Genomic DNA, 19,667 nt, shown 5'->3' on the forward strand with positions numbered 1-19,667 from the left:
TTCTTGGTTTTGTAAAGACTCGCTAATGAGCTAAGGTGTGTCTCTGTTGGTACCTTTATGCCTTCATTCATTTCACAGATATTTGAGTGTCTGTCATGGGCCAGGCACTGTTCTGAGTGCCGATGATAAGGTGATAAAACCAAGTCCTTGTACTGAGTGACATTTTGTTGTTGTTTTGAATTAAGTTAATTATAGACTCATCATTCTAGTATGTGATTAACAGGGCTGACCCTAAAGTTGGGAAATAGTTGTCAAAGTGGTACAATTTGAGGGCTACTAAAAGCCTCATTTGCTCTAAAATATTCTACTCCTGGCCTTTAGTCCACTGAGTTACAGCACTGTTACCAGTTGCTTCCTGATAAATAAGAATATGTTCCATCTTTTATCACAGTTTCAGGAAATAAGGCTGAGAGAAAGTAAATGGGACCCAGGACTGATATGTTGGCTTTCGTAAGAGAGTGGGTTGGCAAAGTATAATTTTAGTAGCCGCTGTTGTTTATTGAGCTCTTGCTGTGTGTCAGGTACTATGTCAAGCAAGTACTTTATGTACATTAGCTCAGTTAATCACTATGTCGGACTTCCCTGGTGGCACAGTGGTTAAGAATCCGCCTGCCAATGCAGGGGACACGGGTTCGAGCCCTGGTCAGGGAAGATCCCACATGCCGCGGAGCAACTGAGCCCGTGCGCCACAACTACTGAGCCTGTGCTCTAGAGCCCGCAGGCCACAACTACTGAACCTGCAAGCCACAACTACTGAGCCCACGCACCTAGAGCCCGTGCTCCGCAACAAGAGAAGCCACCGCAATGAGAAGCCCGCGCACCGCAACGAAGAGTAGCCCGCGTGCAGCAACAAAGACCCAACGCAGCCAAAAATAAATAAATAGAAGACATTAAAAAAAAATCACTAAGTCACTTCAGTGCACTTGGCATTAAGACTGTCGTGTCTTAGGAGAGAGAGGCACAGGGATGTTAAACTCGCTCAAGCTCCCAGCCAGTACTTGGTGGAGCTGGGATTGGATCCCTTGTCGTCCTTAGCATGTGGTTGTAGATACTCATGTGGAAAGAGTGCGGGTAGACTTGCGACGTGCCACCAGTATGTCATGGCACACCATGTAGGTGGAAGGGCTTGGTGAGCGAGGGATGGGTGTGGTGGGAGTTAGGGGGATGGGGCGTTATTGCTTGCCCAACTGCTGGCCCCTCAGGCTTAGCCTCTGTATTCCAGCCCCCAGGTTCCAGAGTTGCATTTGTGCGTAAGTGCTTGCTTGTCTGCCTCCAGGGTAAGAGGACAGGCAGAGGTGAGGGGATCCTGGTTTTGCCACTTATTACCTGGGTCAGATTACTTAGCTTCTCTGGGCTTCAGTTAGTAAAATGGGGGCTACAATATTACTTACCTGGTGTGGTTCTTGAGAGGACTGGATTAGACACTAATACATGGAAAGCACATATCACACTGGCACATAGCTAGTGTCCATTATTATTGTTACTGTTTTGGCTGTTTTTTCTTTTCCATGTTTAATGTGGACTGTTCATCCAAAAGGAAAAAGCTGTGTATTGGAGATTTGGGTGAAATCTTGAAGTTGACCAGTTTCAAGTAGTTCTGAAATTTAGGTGCGTACCAAGAATTATCCGGGGAACTAGTAAAAACACGTCAGAGAGGTGTGGGTGGGGCATGGGCAGTAGCATTTTAACAAGTTTCTCAGTTGATTTATTTGTGTACCAACATTTGAGAACCACTGGTTGAAAGCTTTTCTTCATCCTCTGCTTTGGGAGGGTGTCGGCAATAACAGCAAAAAAGTTGCTCGGATTAACCAGGCAGTATATGGTAAAAGGAAGTGAAATATCGGTTACCACAATCTCTTCACTGATTTTCTTTCTTCTTTTGAGCTTATTTGGAGCTCATAGCATTTATCTTGAGATGACAATGCAGTGTTAAATTTCACACCTAAATTTAATTGTAGTGAGTATTTCAGCTTATTAGCCAGCTTCATTTGGAAGTGAGCTACTTATATTTAATTTTTAAACGACTATACAAATAGCAGTAACATATAAGTAATGCTCGCTTAGATCTTAAGACCTTTTTGAACTATTTGTTTGGTTGCACTGGGTCTTAGTTGTGGCAGGCGGGCTCCTTAGTTGTGGCACGCAGGCTCCTTAGTTGTGGCATGTGAACTCTTGGTTGTGGCATGCATGGGGGATCTAGTTCCCCGACCAGAGATAGAACCCGGGCCCCCTGCATTGGGAGTGCAGAGTCTTATCCACTGTGCCACCAGGGAAGTCCCCTTTTTAATTGGATTTCTTTAGATAATGTACTGTTTTGAATAACTAGACTTGGTCTTGTTAGCCACAGCAGGCGAGGTCCCAGCAGGAAAGAGATTTCATCCCGGATGGTGCAGATGAAGAGACTGCAGGGGCAGGGAGCAAGCACGGGGTGGTGAAGCACCCAGGGAATAGCAATGGTGAGAAGCCCTTAACTCTCCGGAGGTCGCGGGAGCAGAGAGCTGGCCTTGAGGAGGAGGCTGGGTGGGGCTGAGGCTTTGAGGCGGCCCAGCGGGGAGGGGGGAAGTTCCCTGGCTGGTCACTTTGCTAGAAGGCAGCTGGGGAGCCTAGGTTAGCCTAGCTCTGTGCCGGCTCATCCTCCCAGGGCAGGGGCAGAGCAGAACAGGGGTGGAGGTGCAGTGGAGCAAGTGGAGGATAACTCGGGCATCGATTGGAACCTTTGGGAATTTGTAGCATTGCCTTGGTGCATTTTAAATCGCTTGTAGCATTGTGATGTATCTGCAAAGTGCTTGAGACTACCTGTCTTTTTTTTTTTTTTTTTTTTTTTTTTTTGTGGTACGCGGGCCTCTCACTGTTGTGGCCTCTCCCGTTGCGGAGCACAGGCTCCGGACGCACAGGCTCAGCGGCCATGGCTCACGGGCCCAGCTGCTCCGCAGCATGTGGGATCTTCCCGGACCGAGGCACGAACCCGTGTCCCCTGCATCGGCAGGCGGACTCTCAACCACTGCGCCACCAGGGAAGCCCTCACTTTCTCATTTAATCAAACAGTTATTTCAGGAAATTTGATGATCCATGTAACCCGATGAAAAACATAATCTAGGTCGGTTAACATAAAGCACTTTTGTTAATATGTTGTTATGCCTTAATGAGGTTTTCTGAAATTTTCTTCATCAGGTAGTCTTGTTTTGATAGAATAAATATTTTTCATTAAAAATAGCTTTTAATAATTAAGTTTAAAATATTTTGGCAAGAAAAGTCCCTTGCCTTCTGGAAATTATACTTCCCGTTCACCTGGACTCTTGAGCGCAAGAACACCAGGACACAGTTCATAGAAGTTGGACTCTTATGACATAATTGTTCTTCCTCCCCAAGTCCTTTTAAAGACGCATTAAATTCCTGTATAAATCTGTCGCAGTTTGCTGTTATTCAACTGTCTTCTGCTAATGCCAGTTTTACCTAGTTAATCTGATATCTGGCTAAAAGTCTAAGTCCATGCTCTTCAGTTTGGATAGATTCCTGAGGAGTACTAAAGAAAAACATTTCTCTCCTTAAAGAGGTGGTATGAAGGTCCCTAGTGTCTGAGCATTACTCCCCCCAAAACAAGTAGAATAGTTGATATGTCTTCTCTTGAGGGTTCCGGGGAAAAAGAGTCCAAGATTAAGCAGCAGCTAGACTGGGTCTTGTTCACAGTTTCCAGAAAAGGAGAGCAAATTAATCAATAACCAGCACCTGGCTATGAGACTTGACCATACAAGTAAAGGCTACATGTAAATGTTATATTTGGGTTTTGTTTTGTTTTGTTTTGTTTTTTGGAACAAATAAGTTTCTCAGCTTGTCTTTAAAAGAGTATGGTGGAAAACAGAAAAGGGTTTGGAATAAGCAAAATAGCTCCTATGCTTGGAAATCATACATTTAGATTTTATTTTTCTGTAAGTGGGCCTTCTTCTTTCTTTGAAAGGGGAGAGTTCAAACTTTTGTGGAATCTTCTGAAAACATATCGTTTATTTCGATTTGATGCTGATAGAATTAGTATCCCGCAGGAAAGAATTGAGGCTGTCGGTTTTTCCTTGTTATGCTCTTTGAATTTCCCTGATTTGAGGATTGAGTTCTTCCAGAGAGAACTTTTCTCTGGTTCCTTGTTATTTTTTTTTCTAAAATTAGAGGAAACAGCTGTGTTTTGGTTTGTGGGCAAGACTTGCTGTCTGTTATCCTTTTGGTATTGTGCAGGAGAAAAAGGATGCATGTGTATGTGTTTTGAAGAGGAATGAATTAGTTTCTCTGCTTTTCTGGTCTATCATTACTGAGTTGGAGATGAGAACAGCAAGACGGTTTATGTATCTGTTGTGCTTGAGGGGAGGGGAGGAGAACTGAATGAATTTGAACATATGACCAGATTCACTTCAGATGTTTTAGAAGCCAGAGAGAAAAAGTTCAGTCAGAATTTCAGTCAGAATTTTGTATTTTCTGGAGATAGATTCTACTGATAAGTTTGTTTTTTTGAAGGGGGGTGCAGCATAAATTAGGAATTTATAAACTAGTTTAATTTGGTGATTTTAATGAGTTATTAGCAAAAATGGAGATAGTCTTACGGCTGCACACAAGAATGCTAGTGTGTCAGAAGGTGGTCTATTATTTATTAAAAGTGTGCTTCTGGAACTGGTCCAGAATCTCATGCACTTTGGTCCTATTCTCTACGATTCTGTTTGGCAGCAACGTTGACCTAGATTATTTTCGGGACATACAGACACCTGAGTACATCAGCAAGCTTGAACAGTGGAAGGTGGCCATATATTATGACGATGCTTTGAAGGAGTGGCCCCAAATGACCCTAGAACAGTACAGTTCTAATAGTTCTTGAGGGCCGGTGATATGCCACCACTTTGGGTACTTTACAGTCCTGGTCTCAATTCTAATGGTGACCTGTGTGGTGGCTTTTCTTACCCCATTTTGCAGCTGAGAGAACTGAGGTCTAAGTAACTTGCTGAGGTGACACAAGTAGTGAGAGGCAGGGCTGAGAGGACATTCAGGTGGCCTGGATCCAGAGCTTTTGCCCGATTTAGAATTTTAGGTTACCTTTTTCTGTGTGTTCTTTTAAAGAGTCAACAGACCCTTCAGGATTAAGCTGTTCTTCCTTCTCTGTCTAAATAAGGGTGGCAACACCCTGACACTCGGGCACAGACCCTTCAGGATTAAGCTGTTCTTCCTTCTCTGTCTAAATAAGGGTGGCAACACCCTGACACTCGGCAGTAGTTGCCTGATTTCAAGTTCAGGGCGCATAGGTCCTCTGCAACACCCTTGGGTGTCCCCACCCGCTGGTTCTTGCTGTTCAGAGGGCTCCAGCCTCTCCTAGGACTGATGAGAGGGGGACTTTGTGGATAGGTGGAGTCTAAACCATTCTGGATGCGTTTTAAACCCCTGAACAACTACCCCTTTTACTTACATCATCAATTTGCTTTAAACAAATGTATTGCTGTAAAGTTTTGTGTAAATTAAATTAATAACTAAATTATATATATATTTATTATCCTTGGAAAGCTGCTTGTTTAAAGGATCCCGACAGTGACTTCTTTTGTAAAGGGAAGAATCTTTTTGTAAAACAAATGATTGTTTTCTAGATTATACTAACAAGTATGGCTCTTTCCCATATTACCTTTGCATACACATGGGTTTGGCTAAACACACATTTCATATAAATATGCCTAAATTAAGTGTGACTTCATATTGTGCTTGGCACTGTTAATAAAGAGGGATTGGATAATGGTTTTCTTTTTTTAAAACAGATGCTGTTTGTTGAATTTGTACTAAAATGTACTATAGTAGGCTTATCTCGACTAAGAATAATGTTCTTTTAAGCGGTAGATTGAGGTTCAATATATAGCACAACAGTAAATTCTTTTTGTGTCATAAAATTTATTAGGTAAATGTTAATGTTCTGTTTAAATGCTAAAATTGGTGTTTTATGAGTCTGAAATACATTCTCTGAAAATAACAGGCAAAGTTTAGAGTGAGAGTTTTTTAAAAAAATTGTTATGGTTGAAAGGCAGACAAGCTGTTGTTTGGAAAACATAATTTTCATGTAGCCCTGGGTGAAATATTTATTTCCTGTACCTAATACCTTGCTAATGAGGCTGCGAACCCAGTTCCATTGTAATCTGTGTTCTGTCCCTGAACACTCAACAGAGACTACTCTGTAACCTCCTGATTAAATAGATCCAGTGGCCTCATTTAGATCATTATTCTTTTCCAACCTCTTCGGCTACTGAGCAACTAATCTTCCTTGAATTCTTTCTTCTGAGCACCTGTGGTCATGCACTTCGCAGGTCTCCAGTTTTTCCTGTTTGGTTTTTACTGCGTGATTTTGTCGGCCCATGTCTTTACTGTTCATGTCTCATAAAATCCTGTGCGTGGCACTTTGCTCTACTTGCTCTGTTCTTATTTCTGATAATTATATCAGCTCCATGCTTCTGACTCTTATGCAGAATTCCCCCCAGATTTCTTTTTTTTTTTTTAATTAATTTATTTTCGGCTGCGTTGGGTCTTCGTGGCTGCGTGTGGGCTTTCTCTAGTTGAGGTGAGCAGGGGCTACTGTTTGTCGTGGTGCGTGGGCTTCTCATTGCGGTGGCTTTTTTTGTTGCGGAGCACGGGCTCTAGGCGCGCGGGCTTCACTAGTTGTGGTGCATGGGCTCAGTAGTTGTGGCACGCGGGCTCTAGAACGCAGGCTCAGTAGTTGTGGTGCACGGGCTCAGTAGTTGTGGCTCGTGGGCTTCGTTGCTCCGCGGCATGTGGGATCTTCCCGGACCAGGGCTCGAACCCGTGTCCCCTGCATTGGCAGGCGGATTCTTAATCACTGCGCCATCAAGGAAGCCCAATTCCCCCCAAATTTCTTTGTGTATAATCTTGACCAGCATTTCCAAATTGATGCTCCATAGACATCTTAAAATTTCACATACTTCCTTCAGAGCCCTCCTCGCAGAAACTGCCTCTTCTCCTGTTTCCCTTATGATGCCCTCATTACCCTAATTGTTCGTGCTCAGAACTTTTACTCACGTTTTCCCTTTTCACTTGTCATATTCTGTCAGTTGCCAAACCCTGTTCCGCTTCCGGAAGGTTGGCCGTCACTTTCCTCCCCCTCTGACCGAGTGCTGGCCTCACTCCTTTTTCTCTCATACGTAGTCCCCTATGTTTGGCCCTTTCCCTCAGTGTACAGTCTGTCCTGTGCATTGCCGTTTGAGTTCCATTTCAAAGTAGAAATCTGATTGTAATAATCCCTTGCTCAGTAAGAATCCCTGTTAGCCCTTTATTAATACATTGGATGGTCCAGACTTTCACTGTGGGATCTGAAACCCTTTGAGGCCTGATCTCTTGCCCCACATTTCCACCTCAGTACTCGTCACACTTCTGCCATTGTCCTGTGCTCTGGCCCCATCGACCTGTTCCACAGACATGTCCCCGTTCTCCCACCTCCTTACTCTTGTTCAAACAGGCCTTTGTCTGGAATACTTTCCTTTAGTCAGGCTTACCCATCTCTCAGGACCTGCTTGAATTAAATCTTTCAAAGTCGCTTTCCCCAGTTTACGGTTTGGAAGTACACCTGTATTATAGTATTCATCACCAGTTATGTAATATATGTGTATCTTCTTTCATTCCCCACTACTCATCCTAGATCGTGAATGACTGGAGAGTATATGCACTGCCAGCAAATGATTTGGTGAAGTTTTATGTAGATCAGCAGATGTCAGAGGTCTTCGGACTTCTTTACACTCTTAACTATTGAGGACTCTGTAAAGATTTTGCTTATCTGCTTGGTTATACCTATTGATATTTACTGTATTAGAAACTTTAAAAATATTTAGTCTATTTAAAGATAATAATATATGCGTTTTAACAGAAATGACATATTTTATGGAAAATAGTTACTTTCCAAAACAACAACGAGTGAAAAGAGTGCCACTATTTTACGCTTGTGTAAAATTCCTTCATGTCTGACCTAATAGAAGATAGCTGGGTTGTCATATCTGCTCATGAATTCAGTTTGTTGCATTATTTTTTTTTTTGGTTGAACTGTGTATGAAGAAAATCTTCCCTCACGTAGATATCTCATTGGGAAAGGAGATATTAACTTGACCTTTTCAGTTAATTGTGTGTATATTCTTCGATCCTTCACCACCACTAACCAAGTGGTAATTTCTTAAAGTTCCAAAGTGGAATTTTAAGCCATATCAGTGAATTTTCTATACCCTGTTATATTAAAATCCATTGTCCAGTTTTGCACTTTGAATGGATCTTTTACCCACATGTGATTTTATAATATGGTGTAATGGTCACTTGGAACATACTGTTCCACTGAGTTATGCAGATCTTCGAAATATATGTAATATATTTTGAGCTCATCAGAAAAGTCTTTTAAGTATTTAAGCTTAAACAGTATAAGCTGTTGTAATTTCAAGGTGGCAGATGTGGGTTTTCCCAGATTCTGCTTTCACTTGAATCTTATCATTGTCAACAAGTACTGTCAGTTGCTTTCCTTGATGTGACAGCCTTCACTCAAAAAACAAACAAGGGGGGTGGGAGGGAGGGAGACTCGCAAGAGGGAAGAGATATGGGAACATATGTATATGTATAACTGATTCACTTGGTTATAAAGCAGAAACTAACACACCATTGTAAAGCAATTATACCCCAATAAAGATGTTAAAAAAAAAACAAAAAAACAAAAACAAAAAACAAACAAAACCTTGTTTGCCAAAAACTCAAGCTTGAATAACCAAGGTTTGTTAGTCATTCTTTGCAGTGAAAATAGTGTTTCATGAAAAAGAGTCAGTTCCTGAAGGTTACAGCTCAAACACTCCCAGAAATATTTTCCTTGGGGCAACATCATACCTTGTTTTACAGTGGAAGTAGTTTATGCACAATGCCCATTTTGTCATATAGAGTATTAAAAAGATGTGTATTTGAGGATCAAAATGTAATAAAACCAATACATTTTACTGCTTCATCAGAGGTATTCTTTTTCTTATTGAAGTATAGTTGACTTACAATGTTGTGTTAATTACTGCTGTACAGCAAAGAGATGCAGTTACACACACACACACACACACACACACACACATATATATACACACACACAGTCTTTTTTTAATATTCTTTTCCATTACGGTTTATCTCAGGATATTGAATATAGTTCCCTGTGCTGTACAGTAGGACCTTGTTGTTTATCCATCCCATATATAATCATTTGCATCTGCTCATCCCACACTCCCAATCCATCCCTCCCCCACTCCCCTTCCCCTTGGCAACCACCAGTCTGTTCTCTGTGTACATGATTCTGTTTCATCGATAAGTTCATTTGCATCATATTTTAGATTCCACATATAAGCGATATCATATGGTGTTTGTCTTTCTCTGTCTGATTTACTTCACTAAGTATGATCATCTCTGGTTGCACATCAGAGGTATTCTTACATGAGGCAGCATCCTTTTGACTGTGACAGCAGTGACCACTGCTACAATTTGGTGCCCCTGCCTTGATTTTAGCTAAAGTGGTAGAAGTTTTACCCATCATTGGTTCTGCATTATTAGGGCAAATGTCTTAGTATTACTTTAAAAACAGTTTTGACCTTGTTGACTCTCTGCAAGGGTCTCAGGGATCTCCAGAGGTTCATTGGCCACACTTGGAGAACTTCTGGTCTGGATCATCGTCCACTGGAGTTGTGTGTTCAGGTTTTCTGTAGACCAGACCTAGAGCCTGGACAGTTAGAATTAGACATTACCCCCCAGTTAATTTAATTCCAATTCCTTATCAAGAAGTTGAGGAAGCCGAGGTTTTGAGAGGTTAAGAGACTTGCTAAGGTCATACAGCCAAATTAGTGGCAGAACTAAAAAGATAAGTCCTCTTAATTCAGGAATACCTCTTAATTCAGAATTCATTTTTTCTATCAGTATTGTGCAGTTTAAAAATTTAGAGGTAATTTCAGAGATATTTTGTATAAAGCTATGGCTAGAAAATAAGCATTTCTTTTTAAGCTATAGTATGGATACTGTCCGATAGAATTCTTAGGGGATAGATTTTTGAACTTTGTGACCCAGAACTCCGGGATCAGATTGCATCTGTTTTTTTCACCTCTTTTTTTCATCTAGTTGACTATGAAATTGCTTGCTGTGATCAGACGGAAGATTAAGTGAGAAATTGAGATAATTCAGCAATTAGTGTATAATCATTTATAAGAAAAAACTCAGTTATTTACCGTGGTAAAAACCAATATCATCAGTTTGACAGTTGAGAGAGCAGGATATGATTATATAGAAAATTGAAAAGTAATTGAGCATCTTTCGGAGAGTATTTTATTTTTTAATAAATCTTTATTGGAGGATAATTGAATACTGTGTTAGTTTCTGTTGCACGACAAAGCGAATCAGCCATATGCATACACGTGTCCCCATATCCCCTCCCTCTTGCGTCTCCCTCCCACCCTCCCTATCCCACCCCTCTGGGTGGACACAAAGCACCGAGCTGATCTCCCTGTGCTATGCGGCTGCTTCCCACCAGCTATCTGTTTTACATTCGGTAGTGTATATATGTCGATGCTACACTGGAGTTCCTAGGCTATTGGGTAGGGCTGGGTCTCGGTGCTGAGAGGAGTAACTGCGTGAGACCTCACTCTGATGAATATTCCCTGGAGTCTGAGGTTCTCTGTTAGTCCAGTGATTCAGACTCAGAGCTCACACCGCAGGAGCTTCAGGCCCGACCCCGGGCTCGTGAACCAAGTTCCTGCAAGCCACCGGTTCACTTTGGGGTTCCTCCCGTCTCCTTGGGCATCGGAGTCCCCTACCAGCGGCTGGCAGGCGCCCTAGTTGTGGGGAGACGCTAACTCCGCATCTTTTCACACCGCCATCTTGACTCTGCCTCCTTGGAGAGTATTTCTTTTAAAAATCATTTTATTGTGGAAAGTTTTAAGCGTACTCAGAAAAGAAGAGCATGTGAACCCCTACGTACCATCACCCAGATTCAGCAGTTAACAACTCATGGCTAATCTTATTTTACTTAAAAAAAAAAAAAATCTAATTATTCCCCCTCCCCCTGCATTATTTTGAATCAAATTCCACATATCATTTAATTCATCATCTATAAGCATTTCAGTTTGTAGGAGAGAGTACTTCCTAAAACTTGTAATTAGGGGGCTTGGTATCTAAAATAAGTTTGAATTAACCTCTCAGAGGTCTTTTCTAGCCTAACCAACAAAGCCGGAAACACACAAAGACCTCCTCTTTATACCCTGTCATCTCCTTGTTCTTTTGCCTTATTTCTCTTTCCCTTACTATACAAATTTCCACTAGCTGTTTCTGTTTTTCCTCTGTTCACTCTTTTATTCACTGCAGTATCATTTCTGCTTCAACTACTGCATACTGAAACTGCTCCGACAGTGACAGTGCCCTTCCCATTTTCACATCCATTAGCTTATTTTCAGTTATCAGCCTCTTCTGAACCACTTGATGATGCTGACAACCTCCTCTTGTTCAGACTTCTTTCTCCTTTGGTAAAGTCCTCTCTCCCAGGGTGCTTGCTACCTTTCTGTCTACTTTTCCGCATCATTCCTTTCTCCCCTATTCTTCCTTTAAAATGTCAGGTTTCTGAGCCTCAGTCTTGTTTCTCTTTTACTTATATTAGTGATTCTCTATTCTCTCAGACTTGGGACCCCTTTTTCAAAACAATTGTTTTGTAATACCCCATTTACTACACTGAAATTAAACAATCTACACATACATGTGTATGCATGCCTATATACATGTATAATTAAGAATATAGTGATGTAACATGAAAGAAGTAATTATTATTTGTATCTATCACAAATGTAATATATTAATAAACAATATAATATACATATAACTTAAATATATATTTTATATTAATTAGGTATTGATGCACGTATTTCAGTATGTGAAAGCTTAGATGCTCTTATACTGTCAGGCAGAACAAAGTAAGCGGTCTCTAGCCTCCGTATGTAAAATAGTCATGAATGCAGCTACTGCAGATTGACTACTGTAGAGGTATGTTATATTGGAGACTCAAATACCACGATCAGCGTTGCTCTGTAACATGGTTTTCTCTGAACTAATAAACATCTTTTGGTAAGGACCCAAATAAAAGTCTTCTCTCAATTTATGTGATATTTTATTTCTGGAAAACTCAGTATATATTAAAACAGTGCAAAAATATTTTCGATTTGATTCTGGGCTCTACTATCTTCTCTAAGTTTGCTATGTATTTTGCCTTCTATATATCATTAATGGCATCAGAATAATTTGAAGTAAAATGTAAAAAGCTCTTTATACCCTTTCCACAGGAGCCATATCAGTTTGAACTGTCCTTTTAGACACTTGTTTTGGCTGCATTAATTTTATTGGATCATCTTCTTTAATTCATTCTTGAATGATATATAACTGTCTTCAAGTGAGACACTGAGACTTTTAAATTGAGTAGAAAATACAAATAATTAGTGAAATTATAAAAACATTCTGATGTAAATTAGAAAATATGAGAACTGTAAATAGTATATATGTAGTCCGTCCTTCCTTCCTTCCTTGAGCCTGCTTCTTCCATCATTCAGATTTACAATTAAAAAAATTTTTTTTTATTTATTTGGCTGCGTCGGGTCTTAGTTGTGGCACGTGGGATCTTCGTTGTGGCACGCGGGCTCTTCATTGCTGCACGCGGGCTTCTCTAGTTGCAGTGTGCGGGCTTCTTTCTAGTTGTAGTGCGTGGGCTCCGGAGAGCACGGGCTCTTTGTTGCAGCATGTGGGCTCTCTAGTTGTGGTGCACGGGCTTACTTCCCCTGCGGCACGTGGGATCTTAGTTCCCTGACCAGGGATCGAACCTGCATCCCCTGCGTTGGAAGGCGGATTCTTAACCACTGGACCACCAGGGAAGTCTCTGTGGTTTTTTTTTAAAAATAGCACATGATTCACAGATTCCACTCAAATTAATAGCAGTTCATTGCACTTAATAATGAATTTATTGAGGACTTTTTAAAAGGCCTTATCTGTTGCAAAATAACTTTTTATATATACTTTTAGAATATTAAGGTGCCAATGATCTGCCCTATTTTGGATCTGAATTTAAATACAAGAATTTTTCTTCGTTTTACAAGAGAGATTTGCCCCAGATGTAGATAAATCTTTTTTTTTTTTTTTTTTACCTTCAAGGGGATTGTGAGTCTGAGAATGAAGAAAGGTTAGAAGTAAATTATTGCCATAAAATATGTTGTTTTGCCATAAAGAGATACTAGAGAGAGAGATTGTCTTAAAGATACATAAGGAGATTCCTATTTGAAAAGATGGCCAGAAATAATGTTATCATGTTTATTATTATAGAGTTAAGTATCTGTTGTGCTCTATTTAGTATTTGAACTTCTAAACTACTCCTTTTTATATACGCTTAGTTTTATAGACATTTTCCCATGACTATTATTTGTGTAATTGAAAGCTAGATGTGTTTTAATTGATTTATCTTTCCTGATTTTTTTGATGTCAAATTGACAGTTTAGCTGAACCTTGACAGATAAAAATATAAAGAATCTTAGTGTTGTAAACAACGGTAGTGTAGATGGCTTTGCCCAAGAAATGTATAGAAATATAGACTTACAAGATTCGCATATAAGTTAGCAATGCTTTTCCTTACAAAAGGTTTCTTTGAAAAAGGATTCTGCAAAGTGCCCTTTTACTGGCCTCTGCTAAGGTGTGTATATATATTCTAAGAAATTGATTAATGAACAAAAGGGAAAGAAATGAATGAATGTATGTTTTAATTTGATACGTTTATCTGTAATTGTTCCTCATCAAAGCTCCAGTATTTACATTTGGACACCAGATGCTAAATGTTTTCTCTGTGAATAAAATTTAAGGGGAAAAAAAATCAATCAGAGGTACAACCTGAACATTAAAAATTCCCCCGAACTTGTATAAGACAGTATGAAAATTTCCCCTTATTCCTCTCTGCAATATAAATGAGAATTGGGGGTGAATTTCCAAATAATTATTGTATCAACATGAAAGTGATTGAATTTCCATTTGTTTCTGTTAGAAATGAAAGAATAAATTGTATGGTTGTTCTCAAAATCCTGATGCCTGAGCCACAGCCTCGCCCCATTAAATCCCAGATCCCGGAGGGTGAGACCTAGGTGTCAGTACTTTTCCAAAGGTCCCCAGGTGACTACAATGTGCCGTTCAATTGTTTCTCTTTTTTATGTTGAATCTGTGTAAATAAAACTTCCTGTCAAAAACTGAAGAAACTCTTGGTGACCAAAGTGTTTTAAAAATTCAGTTTTTATACACTAATTAATAAAATGTTCAGTGTCTCGTGGAGGACTTAAAAAATAGAGCACATTCTATGTTGAGACTTAAGAATTGTTGAAAATTATTAAAATGGTGTACTTGTTAGTCATTACAAAATTTGCAAGTAGACATTAATTCTTTCGAATCTAGTATTGTGTTTCCTGGCAGACCATATTTAAACCACTCTAAACAGGTCATTCACGGTTTTATCTTTAAGAGCTCCTGAGACAAAGTTTCCGTCACCTCTTTTTGTCTCTGATTCTTCGTGAAGATTCTTCATGTCTAACCTAAATCACTCTATTTTTATATTTTACCTTCTGGAGATGTAGGCCATTTGATCGTTGGGGTGTGTGTGTGTGTGTGTGTGTGTGTGTGTGTGTGTGTGTACAGACACACCTACATAAACACATTTTTAATCCTTATCATTCATATACTTGAAGACTGATATTACTATTTTTTTAGTCTAAATAGCCTAAGTTAGGTAAAGTTTCTTCATACCAATTAGAAAATTCTCCATTTTGACTACTATTTTAGGTTTTAATGTAAAGGAAACATTTTACACTAGAAATCATTGTTTTTACTTAATCTTGCTGATAAAGAGAAGGCAATAGTGAGGAAATGACTAAAACCAGTTCCGAAACAGTGTGGAGCCCCCAGATTCTGGAAGGGCTGGGAGCACACAGTATCACGAGCACATGTGGAGGAATCAGCTCTGAGAAGAGTGGGGACGTGTTCAGGTGTGGATGAAGTTACAGATGTATTTTCGGCTGGAGAGGCAGAGTATTGAGGGATTTTATGCCTTATTGCATAAAACAGGGAGACATTAGGTCATCACAGGTTTTACAGGGTGGAGGTACTATTGGGGCCTTACTGAAACGCTTAAGTTTGGAGATGGTATGTGAACTGTGTCAGTGATCTTGTAATTTTAGTAAACATACAGATAACTAAAGCAGGTTGTTCAATTGCCTTGTTCAGAGATTTGGATTTTAATTATATTTACTTGACTTTGCAGAAAACATTTAAATTGATTCTGTGAGGTTAGAAAGTGACTATACATTTATGTATATGTGTCTCTTAAAAACAGACTAAATAGTTGTCATAATTATGGCATAGAATCTGTAAAAAGTAAAATAATACCATTGGTGCAAATACTGTGCTAGTGATGGTGGTGAAAGGGGAGAGTGAAAGAGAGTCTTAGCAACTTGAAATTTCATATTCTGGGAGAGGAGGATGTTTACGTATGGAGGGTCTTATAAACACTTGATTGAATTTGCCCAAATTTATATAAAGTTATGCCTATTCCTCCAGTTATAATAAGTAGTAAATAAGAATTGAAATGTTTTGCTTATTATTAACCCTAAACTTCACAACTGAACCATTGTGGAGAACTAGGGTTCAGAATAAGAGCCACATATTTGGAGAAAATTTTAGGGGACTGGAATTGATTAAATTGAAAATAAGACTGAGGTGATTCAGGTATGTCTTCAAAGACAGAAGACAGTGATCACTCATCAACCAGCCTTTTTTAGTGAAGACAGAGGAAAGCTTGATCTTCAGTTGCATTATGAGGGATTTAGACCAGCTTGTTCATTGATTTATTTAAAGTCACCTGTCTGCCTACTATGTAGAGGCACTATGCCAAGTTCTAGAGATGCGTTTCTGATCAACATAGGCACGATCTTACCATCGTTAAGCTTGTGTTTTGGCAGGGATACAGACGTTAAACACCTGTTTATCCTATGGCTGGCTGGGCTTGAATGGACCAGCTCAGTGGGTGCTGTGAGAGCGCTTGATGGGGAGGAAGAACGGTGCAAGGTGGTGCTGAAACATTAGGATGGTTGTAGAATACCTTGTGGACTAACCAGTCCTCTTTTAAGCTCCCCTCCTCCTATGAAATTAACTCATCATTGGTTCATTGTGCAGAATCCGTATAACCAAAATGAAGTGAAGAAGAATCTTTGATCTTTCTACCATGTAGAGACAATCACTATTGTTGGCATTTTGGTGGATGATATTTTAGTTTTTTGTGTGTGTGTGTATGTGTGTGCCTATATATATATATATTTTTTGGCTGCGTTGGGTCTTCATTGCTGCGCTTGGGCTTTCTCTAGTTGCAGCGAGCGGGGGCTATTTGTTGCAGTGTGCGGGCTTGTCCTTGTGGTGGCTTCTCTCGTTGCGGAGCACGGGCTGTAGGCACGCGGGCTTCAGTAGTTGTGGCGCATGGACTCAGTAGTTGTGACTCGTGGGCTCTAGAGCGCAGGCTCAGTAGTTGTGGCGCACAGGCTTAGTTGCTCCGCGGCATGTGGGATCTTCCCAGACCAGGGTTCGAACCCGTGTCCCCTGCATTGGCAGGCGGATTCTTAACCACTGCTCCACCAGGGAAGCCCAATTCTTTACAAAAATGAAATTAAAGTAACCCCTACACCCTTTTCGGAAGGACTTAAAAGTTAAATGCATTTTCATTTCCATAAGGTGATTTGGGAAACTTCATTTCTATACCTGGAATTTATAATTCTTGGGTTCTCTGACTCCTGTTGCTGTATAAAGAAAAGTAACTACCCTTAGATACCAAAGTGCCGTAATACTTTGCTATAGCCCCACTTAATAACTACTTGATAACTTAAGTGGATGAATGTCCATTTATAGCCCAAGGCAAGTATGTTCTTATTGAGGTGTTGTATGTTTGTTTGTATGTTTGGTGTTTTAATTTTTATATAACAAAATGGTTGTGAATTTTGTATTTATTTTTCTAAGGATATTATTTAAAAGCATGATAATGCCATATTTTTGTACCAACTAGGCTTAATGAATTTATATTAATTATAGCCCTGTACAAAGTTAAAGAATTGTTAATTTCCTTCCTGTAATCCAATAGTTTGAATAAACTTACCTTTTATTTTTGACATATTCTTTTTATATATTTGTGCGACTTTCTGCTACCAAATTGCTGATATACCTTTACATTTTATGGATCTTTTTTTGCCAGTAGTAGAAAATGAATGTAATGTTTTATGTTGCTGTTGAGATCTTTAAATATTGAAATATACTGAAGCAGCATGGGTGTTTTTAGTTTTCTTCCTTTTAAAAAATGGCTTCTTAAGTAATGATTAGAATTTTACAGTGTATTTTAGAGAGTTTTCCACTTAGCTTTTTTTTTTTTTTTTTTTTGGCCGTGCCTCAGGGCTTGCAGGATCTTAGTTCCCGGACCAGGGACTGAACTGGCGCCCTTGGCAGTGAAAGCGTGGAGCCCTAACCACTGGACCGCCAGGGAATTCCCTCCCCTTAGCTTTTAATGTCACCCCTTCCCTGATTTTTGTGAGGTGGCGCTTAAAACCTTGGGGGATGATTTAGCTGTAAAGTGTGCAAGATTATGCTTTGATATTATCACTTATGCATTGTAAAAAAGATGCTGTTTTTGCAATCCTTAGTTCTGTCCCAAGAGACCAGTGTGCTCTTTCCAGTAAATATGATCCTTCTAGGACTTGGAGTTTGTGGTTGCTGGGTTGCCAGTGGTCAGGCTAGAGGCTGCACAGTTACTGGACTGAGCAAATTCCTGTCTGGCTATTAGCAGGCACGGAAGAATGCCTGCAGGTCAGCTCCGGGTTGGGAGTGCGAACAGAAGGTGCTGCCTTGGCTCCTGGCCTGGGGGGGCTGGGCTGGCGTCTGTCCCTGGATACTTTGAATGAGACACGTTGGCAACTGTCCAGATTGGAAATATACCTTCTCAGGTTCCAGGCCTACCTTGGCTCATCTGCGGGCAGTATGGGGATAGCAGCAGCCAGTGGACGCCTGGCTCTGCCCGAGCTCAGTCTCCTGCCTTGAGAGCTGTGTTGCTTATCTGCGGACAGTCTGGGAGCAGCTTGCCAAATACAGGTCAGGGGGGGCATGTGACCTGAAAAAGCGTCCTCTCCTTTTCCAGTTAGGCCGTTCAAGGCTTCAGCCTTATTTGGTTGTTATTTGTTAATGTTATTTTGTTATTGGTTAACAGTTTTGATGTTTAGCTATACGTTTGTTTGAGGGAATGTGGCTTGTGTCAGAAATTCGTAGTGCCACCCTTATAGACCTGTGGAAAGTGGCTTTTTTGTTTTTGTCTTTTTTGCGGTACGCGGGCCTCTCACTGCTGTGGCCTCTCCCGTTGCGTAGCACAGGCCTCCGGACGCGCAGGCTCAGCGGCCATGGCTCACGGGCCCAGCCGCTCCGCGGCACGTGGGATCTTCCCGGACCGGGGCACGAACCCGGTGTCCCCTGCATCGGCAGGCGGACTCTCAACCACTGCGCCATTAGGGAAGCCCGAAAGTGGCTTTTTAATGGAGTTAACTCATGCATTCCTGGGAACAGTAATTAGTGATACAAGTAGTTTGAATCCTGACATGTAGAGCACATTGGAGTTTTGTTTTATTTTCCTGGAATGTGTAGCGCATCACTGCTTTAAGATTTCATTCTGCTCATCTTTTAATACTCTGTTCAAGGTGGGTCTCCTTTGTCCTGGTCCTTGTCCTTCACTGTCCCTATACCCCTGGCAATTCTTTGAGCACTTTGTGTTGCTCTACAACACAGTTTGCCTGTCTTTCTTCTTCGGTAGGTTGTGAACACGCTGATTTTATTCTTGTGTGTTTAGGGCCTAGTACTTGGCCCCGTTGTAATATAGATGCTCAGTAACTGTCTATTCAGTGAATAAGTGAATCACAAACTTGAACTGTGAATATACTGTCTACTTCTTTTAAAAAGTTTTTTCTCCAAATATAAATTCTAGGTCATCTCGTCAACATAAAACCTCTCAGAGGAGTTGAGATTAGGATAGTCAAGGGGTTAATGAGCCCAGGTACCTAGAATATTGCTTACAAAGAAGCCCTGAAACTGGTAGCAATGGTAATAAAGGACTTTTTAAGGAAGATGAAACTAGAGCTGAAAGAACCCTTTCTTTAATAATTAGGGAGGATGATGTGATACGGGATACACTGGGGAGACAAGATCTGCTTGTTTGCATAACTGTTAGGGTTCGACCAATCATTTTGAAAAATTAGAAAGCTAAATTTATTTATTTGTGTATTCCCCTTTTTGACCTCCATCCTGAAGTTTTGTGTACTACTTTTCCCAGCCTGAACAAGTCGAGCCGTGGAAGAAAGACTGTTAAACTTGTTAACACATACACACTTGTAGCACCAATTAGAGTTTTCATATAATTTATGATGTTTTTCGATGAAAGTTACTTTAAAGATAACTTTTTTTCTGATTATAAAAGTGGTAGCTGTCCTTCAGAAAATTTGAAAACTGTGAAATGTCTAAAGGAGAAAAGAAAAATCATTTATAATGCCATCACTTAGAAACAATAGGTATTCCTA

At 40.3% G+C, this 19,667-nt stretch overlaps 1 protein-coding gene across 4 annotated transcripts in view; it reads left to right on the forward strand.

The window, feature by feature from the left end:
* Positions 1-19,667, forward strand: part of MYO6 (myosin VI) — a 142,271-nt gene that overhangs the window by 4,657 nt on the left and 117,947 nt on the right. Inside the window, exon 3 of one of the 4 annotated variants that reach the window (XM_022590345.2) lies at positions 2,342-2,456. The exons of the other annotated variants lie outside the window; for them this stretch is intronic. The gene's annotated coding sequence lies outside the window, so the exon portion shown is untranslated. The remainder of the gene's footprint in view (positions 1-2,341; positions 2,457-19,667) is intronic. 4 annotated transcript variants of the gene reach the window in all.

Source organism: Delphinapterus leucas, chromosome 12 (genome assembly GCF_059928025.1).
Source record: "Delphinapterus leucas isolate spDelLeu-1000000601 "Yukka" chromosome 12, BTC_Dleu_Yukka2, whole genome shotgun sequence".
NCBI classification, from domain to species: domain Eukaryota; kingdom Metazoa; phylum Chordata; class Mammalia; order Artiodactyla; family Monodontidae; genus Delphinapterus; species Delphinapterus leucas.